Genomic DNA, 12,782 nt, shown 5'->3' with positions numbered 1-12,782 from the left:
CATAGATTTAAACAGTGCTCCCCCCCAAAAAAAATAGTTTAGGGGTACTCTCATTTTCCTACTCATATTGAAATACTGCCCCTCAATGAGGTCAAACTTAGATTCACAAAATGTTTAGGGGTATGCGTACCCCTGCGTACCCCCAGAAAAAAAAGCACTGGATTTAAAACACATGACGTCCCCCCCAAAATCCGGGGAACTGTAGTTTGTTGAGGGCGCTGGGAATTGCAGCTTTGCAAGTGGTAAAATACACCCCCCAGAATTCTTTGTGGGAAGTACTTTAAATATATGGTGTGTGTGTCTGCAGTTAAAGCACCTTGGCAGCAGATAAGCCAGCTATGCTTGCACTCAGGCTTCTCTTGCTAGCTCAGGATAGTTCAGTCTAAGTGATAGTTAATAGCCACATAACAGCTGTATTTGGGTGTTCCTTCTACTTTCATTAAAGCAAATAGGTGAGAGGGAGCAGGGGCAGGCTAGTAAGTCACATCCCTTCCTGCAGCACATCTCTGTCCTTTACAGCCCTCAATGAGTTTGAGGACAAAGGTGTGAAGTAGGGAGTCTTCTCTATTCTTGGAGACCCCTTGTCCAATTTAGAGCCTTGATTTTGTCCTCCAGGCAACATGGCAGAAGGTGTAGGGATTGGCAGTACACTTCTACTCTGCCTCATATATTTCTTTTGATGCAAGTAGATTGAATGCCTGGCTAGGACTTGATCCGTGCTAACTATAGGAAGGCTAGGTTTTTTTTTTTGTCCAGGATTGTCTACTCTGACATGCAGTGACTTTCCAAGATCTCAGGATGTTTCTTTCACATTACCAACTTCCTAATCCTTTTAAGTGGTGATGCCCAGGACTGGACCTGGGATCTCCTGCATGCTAAACATGGGCTCTACAGCTGAACTATGCCTATAAGAGTTTAAGTATTTCTCACTTCTTTTTTGGTGCATGTGCACAATATTCCCTGGGAGTGTCAAAGAATGATGGCAACAAACACCTGCTTGGAAAAGCATGTTGGGTATAGCAGGCAGTCAAGTTTGGCCATTACTCCCTCTAAGATGGAGAACAGAAGGCAAAAAAAGGGCCCGCAATGGCAAAACCAACCATGAAATAACAATAACCAATAGTGTTAGATATTCACAAAAGTTCTACAAAAGCACATTATAATTTTGTGAATATACAACAAACAAGAGCAAAAGCTGAATGGTGAATGCAGTTATGCTAATCAGGGTCTACAGTCCACATCTGAAGATGTTCTAAAATCCATCCATGCCGACATTCCTTAGTATTCTGAATCAATCTCTCTTGAATAAATATGACTGGTCCATCAATCCATTTCAGGTTATTCTTATTCTTGCAGTTCACCCCTTTCTCCTGTTTCGTTCTGGGTATTATGACACACAGTATGGCATACGAACATTTCCTACCATGTAATGTGGGAAACAGACTAGACCTTCTGGTTCTGAATATAATGAACTGTGACTCTTCCGTGTTGACTTTGTGAAACTCTGTTTTGGTGTTTCCTTGCTGTATCCTGGGGCAGGCAAGGCAAGGAGGGATATTTGAAAAGAGACACTCAGGGCACATGCCACTAATAAATATTCTAGTTTTATTATAGGATGCTAAGAATTAAACACTGATAGAAACTTCCTCAGAAAAAGTCAGGACAACAACAGTACCAATGTTTGAAATTTTGGCTCAGACATTTTGAACCAAGATGATAATGATGATTTTTACAATGGCACCAGGGCTTACGATTACATTTTATTTGACCCTCGAGGCACATGTTTAAACAGATGTCACAGCTGTTAAAAAAATGGAATTGAAGTTTCAGATGTGGAAGGCCAAAAGTCAAAACTTTATTAAGGTCGTCACCCCAGAAACAAGATATTCTGTAAATCTGAAATACCTTATATAATCTGACTTCAGTTTAGAAGTTGTTTTTCCAAATTTAAAACACAGCTAGTTTCAGTAGTTGCAGGTTCCACAATGCTCAAGCCAAGTGTCCATCATTCATGCCCCAGATAAATCAGGTTGTGTACACATGGTGCGATAATGTTCATTCAGTGCTGGATGCAGGTGCTGTACAAAAGTTGTAGTCCAAGTTACAACTCCACCCACCCCTAGGCAGTGGCTAAAGTAAGGAGTGATGAAATAAACTCAAGCAGAGAATGATCTGGATTGAAAATGGCCACAACTTTATTGATTCCAGATGTAGGTGGACTTCAGCTCAGGTATTGAGAAGATATCAACCTCATGGTGTCATTATCCCACAAATATATCTCTATCATCTATCATCTATCTATCATCTATCTATCTATCATCTATCTATCATCTATCTATCTATCATCTATCTATCTAATCTATCTATCATCTATCTATTTCTATCTCTGTATGTCTGTAGGAATACTAATTGATGGGAGAGGAATAGAGAATACCACTGTGTACTGGTTGGATTACATGCCCACCTGTGTATGCAGACAACGCAGACAGTAGCTGCCAGTTTAGATGGCTTTATTGCAGGAAGGTGTGTAGAATGGCTATGCACAAAAGTGCATTGTGAAAAAAATGATCCCTGTGCATTTCAAAGGCTATGTGTGTACACAGCTTAGATTTTAGCAGGGTGGCTAAAAGGAGGCAATTCTGGCCCTAACTGCTCCTCTATGAAAAATTTCACCATGTGCCACTGGTACTGTTACACTGAGCTGCGGCCCGAATAATAGCTTTGCATATGTTGTGGAAATGGTGAGGGTTGGGGAGTGAGAAACACCAAATTTTTTGTGCAGCCTCTTCCCTCTCCTTCCCATTGAGGCAGCATGCAAAGTGATTCTGTCGTGGCTGCTTTTCTGCAATCAGATTTCATCTGTCTGTGCCTTATAGATGGATATATTTACTAGCTTTTAGTTCTTTGGTTCCCTGTTGAATAACTATGCTTGCGCTGAAGCGCTGCCCTGACTGCAGAAGGAGCAGCTTGGGGATTCTGTCAGTCAAGGTATCCCTTGTAGCACTGCAGTAAAACCTGAGGTTTAACTTTCAGGACCTGCCAAACTGAATATGTTCTGGGAGCTGTGCCCTATCAATTGCAATATCACCAGAGATCCTGGAGTTTGCAAATGTCAGATTGTGCAGTTTCAAAGCATGGAACAGGCATACATATTGGGCTGGACAGCATATGCCAGCTTCTATTTATTTATATATATATATATAGAGAGAGAGAGAGAGAGAGTTTTGAAGTGCTGGGAATCAGATCTATAGAGAAAATGTAAAAACAAAAACAAACAAACAAACAAACAAACAAACAGGTTTGCTGTATAAAAATGTCTTTCTTGGTAGAAATTCAGGAACTGAAAGACAGTCAACTCCAAGAAATGTTCACTTCTCCACACCCAGTGCAGTTCTCCAATCAAAATGATCCAATGCAAAAATTATTATATTAGAAGAAAATTGCTTGCAAAAAGCATAATGGGTTATATCAGGGGAAGTGCACATTAGAAGGCAGATGAATTTTCATGGGGACTTTTCAAAATAAAATTTGAATGCTGGTGAAGAAATGTGGAGAGTTGACTTTAAGACTGGGAGAAGACAATTAATCACCACATAATTATCTCTGTTGGTAGAGTGTCAGCAGTAGATGACTAGTCAGACATCGTTCCTCCCAGAAGTTCCCAATCATCAGCACTTTCAATTTGCCCGGAAGATTGGTAACCAGGATTGGTGTGACATCATCAAGCACCCACCAACATCCTTGTTGCTGCATTCTGGACCAAATGATTTTTCTGAAGTTAGCCTCTTATAGAGTACCACTCTTGTATGGAGAGTGGGATGAGGGATAGGGGAGCAAATGACTTCTCAAGGGGCCAAAGAGAGAGAGAAATTCAATAATTTATTGGGCTGCATAATGCAAAAATAAAGTAAAATGCAAGCTATGTTTATAGGGCTGCTTTTATACTGTGCCTGGCTATACTTGAAAAACAGACACTATGATTCTGATGGATTGTTGTCACATAATGGAAGACTGGGAGACGAAACCACATATTCAAATAGACTTGTGAATGTCGAACAATTCTATGTGGCTGATTGGGAATTCTTTTAATATTTTATCTCATTCCACACATGATATAGGTCTTTTCATCAACCATCTTGATTTTAACTCAAAAAGGAAACAAAGCAGAGAGTCCAAGGGATGCTTGATCAATGCTTATATCTTATCCATAAATACAGGAAAAGTCTTATTCCAAAATGCACTCCTTTAAAACCTTTCCCACTGGGCAAGAGCCTCCCTATCTATTTCTAACATTATATTAAAGTCTGCATGAGTGTGGCTAATTGTTGCCTGGACTTTTTGAGATAAGCAAAGTTCTTGGTCCCATACCAGCTAATATGCAGGCGGCTGGAGGAATATTCAGCAGAGGAATGTGTGTGTGTGTGTGTGTGGCTTAACCCTTTCCCTCACTTGATATTTGTTTCCTACCCTCTAGCTGCTTTTCTTTTACCAGAAGACAAGTCCCATAATCTCTCCCAGCCCCTCATGGCTGGGAAAGTAGCTTGGGGGTGCTGCTGTGTGAAAATGGTGTGAAGTGCAATAATTAAGAAGATCTTCCATCCCACCTTTTTGTTTTGGTTTGGTTTTTGCTCCTGCGTGCAGTCTCTGATACTGCTTTTCAGTTAAAAAACCAGCAGAGGGAAAACGAAAGCCCACCAGGAGCCTTTTAACATGGCTCCTGAACATTGCTTAGTTTGGCCCTGTGAGCCAGTATGGTTCCTTAATTGGACCAGTGGAAGCTGTCTTACAGGAGATCAGAGCTATTTCTCCCTCTAGGCCAGTGCTGACTATTCTGACTGGCAACAGCTTTCCCTGATCTCAGACCGAGGTCTTTCCCATCACCTGCAGCATGACCCTTTTTAAAAACTGGAGATGCCAGGTATTGAACCTTTGACCTTCTGAATCCAAAGCATGTGCTGTGACAGAGCTATGGTCCCTTCACTTAAAAGTGATGTGAGATTACATCTGGAGACCCCTGCTGATTCCAAGCCATAGTCATCTGTTTTTCTTGTGTGGCCTAAGAGAGCCCTATAGCCCTCAATATGTTTGTTGGACTACAATTCCCATCATCCCTCACCATTACCCTTGCTGCCTGGGGCTTATGGCAGTTGTAGTCCAGCAACTTCTGGGCCCCATCAGCACTATACATTTGAAGCAGTATCATACCACTTTCAACAGCCATGGCTTCTCCCGTAACTCCTCAGGACTATAGTTCATTAAGGGTGAAAAGAGTTGTTAAGAGACCCCTATTCCTTTCCTGAAGCTACCATTCTCAGAGTGGTTTAATGGTTGACCTCTCTTCCCAGAGAATTTTGAAAATTGTTGCTCTGCGAGGGGATATTTTGGATATTCTGAAGGGGGGAAAATCTTCTCATGAAATATAACAAAGGGCTTATCTAGTGTTAGACTGTATTATTTATGCAAATTGTTATGCTGAATTTGTATTTTCCACTGTATACGGTGTTTGTTTTATAATGTGTGGTTGCTATGCCTAATAAAGGATTGATTGAGAAATCTAGTCTACAGGCTTATATCCATTTTATAGCCCTTTAACTTTCATGGTCTTCTCACAACCATTCCAGAAACTACAGTTTATTTAGGGTGGGGAACAGTCTGTAAGAGATCTCCAGGACCACACTCAGAACTATAGTCCTGTCTGGATAATGCTGTTATACAGTTTAGTCACTAGGTGGCACTGGATTTATATTTGGGTATTATTCTTTATTTATTAAATTTGTATACCATCCTTTATCCACAGATCTGAGGGCAGTTAGCAACCTAAAAATACTATGTAAAACACAAAATAGATGATAAAAACAGGAACCAAAAACAAAACAAAACCCGAAACCAATAACTCCTTCCCCCACACCCTCTGTGTCTACTTTGGTCCATTGTTGGAGAGAAGCAAAGTTTTTGTTTAGCCTGCTGGTTGATGTGTCCTCGAAGCCTCTCCACGATAGTGCTGGGATTTGTGTAAAGAGAATCACTATTAAACTAGGCTAAGTCTGTGATGCAAATAATACGTCCTTAGGGTAAGATGATAGTTCTTTCTTTCCCTTACATCATGAAAACTGAAGAGACCCTTCCTAAAACTGTGCATTATCAGATAGCTTTCGCCTGGCATCTTGAGCTAAAGCTTCAGTTCTTTCTGACTTGGGACATTTCTTCCCTGGTTCACAATAGTCTGGTGGTTCTTTAGAGAGTGGAATTGTTATATGTTTTTTCTTAGGAGTGACCATTATTTCTTGTTTTTCAGCTCAGGTGTCATGTCAAATATTTTCAGGGATGTGTTCTGCCTTTGGGGGATAGCGAGATTGTTCCAGTAAGCAGCAGCTAGCACCAAGTTCCATCAAGGGGCCAGGAGATGTTTCCCTTTCTGTTGGGAATAAGTTTTATTTGGTTTTACTATCTTCCGGTTAATGGACATAGCATGAAGTTGGTTAAATTTAATGGAGAAATGTCTACAAGAAATAAATGTGTCTTTTCTGTCACTCTTTTTTAAAATTTTTATTCCAGAGGGCTTTGCAGATCTGACCTGTAGTGATTTTGCCTTTATTTGGTCCTTGCTCAGTCTGAAACAAATGGCTCTTTTCAAGCCATCCCCACCTTTTCTTCTCTTAAATGTATTGTCTGAGAGGTTTTTTTGCCTCCAGGGCCTGACATCATGGAAAGAAAAACAGACAAAGCAACTTAACCAAAATCCTTCTTCCTCTTCCCTAGGACTTGGCTTTCATTTCTTTCTCATCCTAAACTGGTGTTTTGTTTTAAGTTTGCTTCTTTCTACAATAAAATGTTTGAAAAAGCCAGGGTGGGGGAATGTGACATTTTCGGTGGCTTATGTAATTACTGAAAAAACAAATTGAAAGCTTTTGTCTGCACATTTTAACTGCAGTTTAATAATTCTGGGTCTAAGGATTGACAATTATAGGTAAAGTAGAAAACACTTTTTGAAATTGTTAGAGAAGGTTTATTCAAATCATCAGCTGCTCTTCCATTTAAAATGTGTCTTGCCTTTTCAGATTACCTTGGGTGAGAAGGTGCCTTGCCTTTTCGGCCCTCTTAAAAATGCCCGTATGTTTCCTGTTATCTGGAATGAGTATATCTGGCAAAGCAAGTGAAGCTTTAAAAACAAGATCTTTTTAAAAAAAGTTTATTGAGGACAGTAGGTGTAACATTTTAGTTTTGACACTGCGAGGGATTTTGAACTGTGTGTAATCAGCAGAGGAATTGTGAAAGCTTTTACGGAGTGTGATGTTTTGCAGTTGTTTGGTAAGAAAAATCCCACTGTGAGAAAGTCAAAGGAAGAGCTTGTTTTCTGAAAGCTTAATGGCTGATAAACGCTTATTAATTTTAAATTTGCGCTCATCGTAGGGCTTGAGGACATTAAAAATCTTGCATTCCTCCCACATAGTCTCAGTTATCAGCAGACACTAATTCCTGATTTGGAGACTGCGGTGTGGCTGGCATGGGCTGCACAATCCACAGGAATGGTTTCCCTCATGCCCAGTTCCCATGCTCTTGATTCAGCAATATGGTGCTGATTGAATTGGGTTTGTGGGAAGCCATGTTTAGATAAGCCAGAGGTTGGGAACATCAGAGCCAAGGGGCTGAATGCAGCTCACCAGGCCTCTATTTTGGCCTCAGGACTATTCCCCAGGGCACACCCTGTCTCCACCACCCTGCTCCCCTCAAGCACTTCCTGCCTGGCTGGGAATGTGTCTGCCATGAACTGCCAGGATGATGGGGAGGAGTAAGAGGAGGGAAAGTATCCTGGCGAAGGATGTAGCTGGGACTGGGACACACCGGGGCAAGCGGGGTATGGGGAAGGACGTACACACAAGGGGAATCAGAGGGGCCACTGTCTCCATGAACACAGTGGGCTCTGAGCTGTAGGGAGCAGCGGGAGCTGTGCTCTAGGAGGCTGAGGCAGGCAAAGATCCACAGCCCAGCTCTCTAGTTGGCCAGGTGGGGCTTGCTAGCTCTGGAAGGAGGTGTGTGATTCCTCAGCTGGAGTGGGCTCAGAACAGGTGAGCGCCACATGCCTCATCAAGCCCAGATGCAGCAATCAGCAAGCAAAGTGCAAAAGGGAAGCAGAACTGAGGTGCTGTGTCTGCTCATCTGCCCATGTTGGTGGACCTCAGCTTGGATGCTCCTGGACCTCCACGGGACTGTGCTTTGGGTTTGACTCTGGACTGTATCCTGACTTTGGACTTTGGACTTGGCCCCGTTTCCTGACCTTTGGACTTTGCTTGTGTGGCTCGACCCTCAGACTTAGAACTTTGGACTTGGCGTACTGACTTGCTGCCAGGTAGGCCAGGGGTTCAGGACAGCATCCTTGAACTGTGCTAATGCCTCTCACTTGGCAGGGTGTAGACATGTGGGTGGGTGGGTAGGTGTAGGTCAAAACCACTGCCCTTTGTGTAGCTTGAATATAACTTACAGTTAAGCGTTATGTCCATTGCTTTGTCCACTTTTGCCGCTGGCTCTGTTGGCACTCAAGTGATTGCCGCTCAGAATGGATAGCTGTGTTAGTGGGCGAGGAGAAGGTGGACCCGCTCAGGGAGGGGTGCCACTGAATGCATTTTGCCTGTGGACCCCTCAGAAAATGGAGCTGCTCAACTCTGATGATCTGGCACAGCATGTCAGTTTGAAAAGTTCAAAAGCCACGTGCCTTAAGGTATGAAAAAGGTGGCATCAATGCCTACTTCTAAGAAAGGGGCTACAATCCATCAGAGTATTTTAGAATTTTTCCTATGCATAATTTCTCTAGAAGGACAACGTTTTCTCACGTAATGCGCTTGTCTTTTCTAAAAATAAAATGGGAGGTTTCTCTGACTATCACATACAAGCTGCCACAAACTGTGTTTATTATATATAAAGAAAACTATAAAACTTGCAACTATGCTTAAAAATTATGGTGTCTATGCAACTTGGAACGGGAAAAACCACAAACAGCTTCTTCCTTTTTCCCTTTTTGGTTTGCTGGGAGATTTTTGTTGACAATGTGGAGATGTAATTTCATAGCTGCCGATGGAATAGGATCTTCTGATTGGTTTACCTTCACTTCTAAGGCCAAATACAGCTTACTAAGCAAGTGTCATGTACCAACCCCAAATTACTCCATTAGGAGTCATAATTTTTCCTGCAAGGTAAAAGAAAAATCAGCAGTCTTGATTTCTGCACACTTGCATAATTCAAATATGTTATAGAGCTTTTTGCAGTGAACCCTTAGTATGGTAGCCAGTTTAAAGAGAGAAATACCTAGTCTTTGTTTTCTGAAATTTTCTGACCCTACAATTTCGGTGCGGTCCTATACTTATTGTAAATCCAATTGAGGGGCTTCAGGATGTGATGTAGGTGCCAGTCTGGCAGCAAAGATGGAGGTATGCTGGTGAGACAATGTTTTTTCCACCAGACATCCTCCACCATGCTTGCTGGAAACTGCCCATGTACACAGGAAGCTATGGTCTGTGTGGCTCTTTATCCATCTACACTGAGTAGCAGTGGCTCTCCAGGATTCCTGACATTCCAGGATTCCTGACATTCTTGAAGATGCCTGGGATTGAGCCTGGGACTTTCTGAGCACAAAGCTGAATGCTACAGCCCTTCCTATGTAGCTGCTCCACACTTCCTCAACAAACAGCCTCATCGAACTCGGTGCTATTTACTTCTACATCAACTTGTGTAAAGTCTATCTCTTAAACATTTGCGCTTCTACCTGTTGCAACCAAATGGGAGTTTAACGTTTTGATTTTCCTTCAAAGAAATGGAACATTCAACTTACTTTAGAAAAACATCTTGGTTCTGAAGTTCTTCATGAAAGACTTCGAGCTTTGCATTTCCCTGCAGATGTGGGTGCAGATGTCAGTCGTCTCTATTCTGCTGCCTTGACTCTAGCACACCATGTTCTTTCATTCAAGTTCCCTTCTGATTGACAAGCCCTAGGATGACTAATGTAATTCAGGCCACCTATTTCCCATCAACAGTCCATTGAGTGCCGTACACAGTGTGCCTGGTATTGATGTCGTACAAGATGAAAAGTGGCTGGAGTGATGGAGAATTACAGGTTGTGATGAGCCTTACAAATCATTACCTGAACAAACTACTGGGAGACTGCAAAGAGGAGGAAGTAGGATGCATCACTGTACACCCTACTAAAGAAAGGATGTGTCTATTTCCCCCCACTCTTAACGCGGGAAAGATTATTTGTTCAGTAGGTGATTGAATACTTTCAGACATTGCCAAACTGGCCCAGAAGGAACCAGTGGCAGCAGTTCCACTTGGACTGTTTTGAACGTACAGAAGCAATTGACAGAGGCATATCTTTAGTTGTCCTAGCTGTCTTTTCTGGGATCAAAGGCACAGGATGTGAAATAAAATAAAGGAGTAACTTACTTTCCAGGGGAAATCTGAATTGAAATTTCCTGCCACTGGGCCATTTGTGATATCTCAGTGACCTGTTTAACAATATTAAGTCCCCATTTGGAAGCACTTGTAGAAAATGACACTCTTGCATGGTGTTTACAGCATAACATATTGTAATTCCAGAATATAGGCTAATGTAGGGATATGTTTACCACACAATATTGACATATTGAAAGGGAAAGGAAGTTGAAAGGCTTTGCCTAACATCTTCTGGTTAAACTATGTGGACATAATACTTGGGAAAGATTCATAGCACACATCCACAAATGGCTGCCCAAGTTCTCCCCTGACCCATGCTGCCAGCTTTGTTTTTCACTGTTTCTATGCTCCTATGTTCTTTTCTGTTTTTTTCTGCTGCCAGTAAAAGCAGCAGCAGCAGCAGCAGCAGCTGTGTCCTTCACAATGCCCTGGACCTACCATCATTCCAGGGCATGGTGTGTGTGTGTGGAAATGATGGACGCTACAGAAAACAGTGGAGATTCTGCGAGGTTGCCTTCTTTTCTGGGGCAAGGAGAAGAAAAACCTCAGATTCCTCCTATCTCAAAAAGGGTATTCAGAAAAATTTGAGCACAGCTCTTGACAAACACAAAAAAGAAGGCTTAAAAACAGCAACAACCTTGCAGCATACATATTATACTCTACAATGATGTTTCAATATTTGAGCACCATTTTGAGATTTTGCCACATAAGAACCCTGTGTGATCAGACCAAAGGCCTATTTAGTCCGACATTTTTCCAGATGCCTGTGGAAAGCCTCCTTTTTGTTATTTTTGAGAGGAACATTTGCCAAACCTGTGTGCTAAAGGCATGAACCTCTTTCATAAAAGCTGGGGTGGCGGGGATGTATATGTGATATAAACAATGAAATAACTAAAATGAATGCTCTTAAGTAGGGGCTAGGCGATTCAGTAGCCAAGAGTTGGCTTTCAGACTTTGCAGTGAAACCACAAAAAGCTCTTTGTCCCTCTTTACCTAAAACTGAAATGATGTCCCCTAGTACATGACTGGTTTTGTTCTCTCCACTTAGCCTTCCCTAGACAAACATAGTAGTAAGCTCGCTCATTTCTTCAGGGATCTACAAGAGTCTCAGATTTCTGATGTTTTGATTCTTTACCACTGGTGAGCTCTCTAATTCGTATCCCCATTGTTTCGGCTGAAGGTAACCAGTCTGCCTGGAAGTGAAGCCTGGCATTTAAATAGGGTGGTCCCCTGTCCTATTTTACAGAGGGCAATCTTCTGTTAAAAGGGCTGCCAGCCCTCTGTTTGAGAGCATCCTCTGCTTTTACAAGGTTGACTGGTCCAAGCCCAGTTCAAAGGCAAAGAACCCCAAGAAGAGAGAGCGCGGCAAGGGCCTTGAAGTTGTCTCGAAAACACCTGGACAGCAAGATTGACACAGGTCACCTGGTCACAGTCATCCACACTGTGGAAAGATGTGCGGCATTTTCATTTCACAGTCATGATTTCTATATTGGCACATTGCCAAATTCACATATATATTGAAATTTTAACGCAAATATGTGCCCTCTTCTGTTTTGGAAATGCCCAGGTGGCCACCTGGATGCCAAGGACCTGGCTTAGACCTGCACACATTTTGCCCAGAAATCCATAAAAACCAAACTTTGGCAAAAAAACCTTCTCTCTATCTTTCCATCTTGGGAGTTTCTCAAGCCTCTGCTGCATAAACAAGATGCCAACACTTAAGCAAACTCAAGGGAGGGGGGAGCCAAAAGGACTGCAAGGGCTTCAATTCAGTCTCTCCTCCCCCCTCCACCGTACTATGTAAATACCAGAAAGGAAGTGAGCCAGACCTGGATGCTTTCTGATGTGGATGAGATGCTTTGACATCGGTGCAGATGGAAATGTCTATGTGGTCCGAGTGGGCGAGATGAGCTCCGCTCTTGATCATGGGAAAACAACGGATCAGTATGCTATCAAACTCTGCCTAGGTTCAGTCCGGCTTAGATCAAGCAGGAAGTGATGTGCTGACATTCTGGGCAGCTCTGAAACTCCGAGTTCTTTTGAGCACAGTTTGTACCCGGAGGAATGAGGCTGAATGTGTTTGCTATTTTTCTCACTTGGCTTCGAGGCTGCTCACGAACTGACTGCTTTGAAAGGTAGCTGGGGAAGGGCAGATGCTGTCATTGCCTTGAAGAGGTTGCGCCGCTTTTTCATTGGATTAGCGTTGAAGCCCCAACAATAAGCTGTCTTTGGGGTTCATCCTTGTAATTAGACGTTGAAAGACACACAAATGTGCAGGCAAGTGCGAAGAAAGCGGAGGAATGCCTGCACCGATCGACGGGCAGCCACTGTCTCGTACG

At 42.5% G+C, this 12,782-nt stretch overlaps 1 long non-coding RNA gene across 1 annotated transcript in view; it reads right to left on the bottom strand.

Moving 5' to 3' along the window:
* Window positions 1-12,782, bottom strand: part of LOC310766544 — a 28,583-nt gene extending 15,801 nt beyond the window's left edge. The window contains exon 1 of the long non-coding RNA XR_014550238.1: window positions 12,273-12,782. This is a non-coding gene — a long non-coding RNA (uncharacterized lncRNA). The remainder of the gene's footprint in view (window positions 1-12,272) is intronic.

Source organism: Podarcis filfolensis (genome assembly GCF_964270895.1).
Source record: "Podarcis filfolensis genome assembly, chromosome: 7".
In the NCBI taxonomy this organism is placed as follows: Eukaryota; Metazoa; Chordata; class Lepidosauria; order Squamata; family Lacertidae; genus Podarcis; species Podarcis filfolensis.
This window is presented reverse-complemented; position numbering and strand designations above follow the sequence as displayed.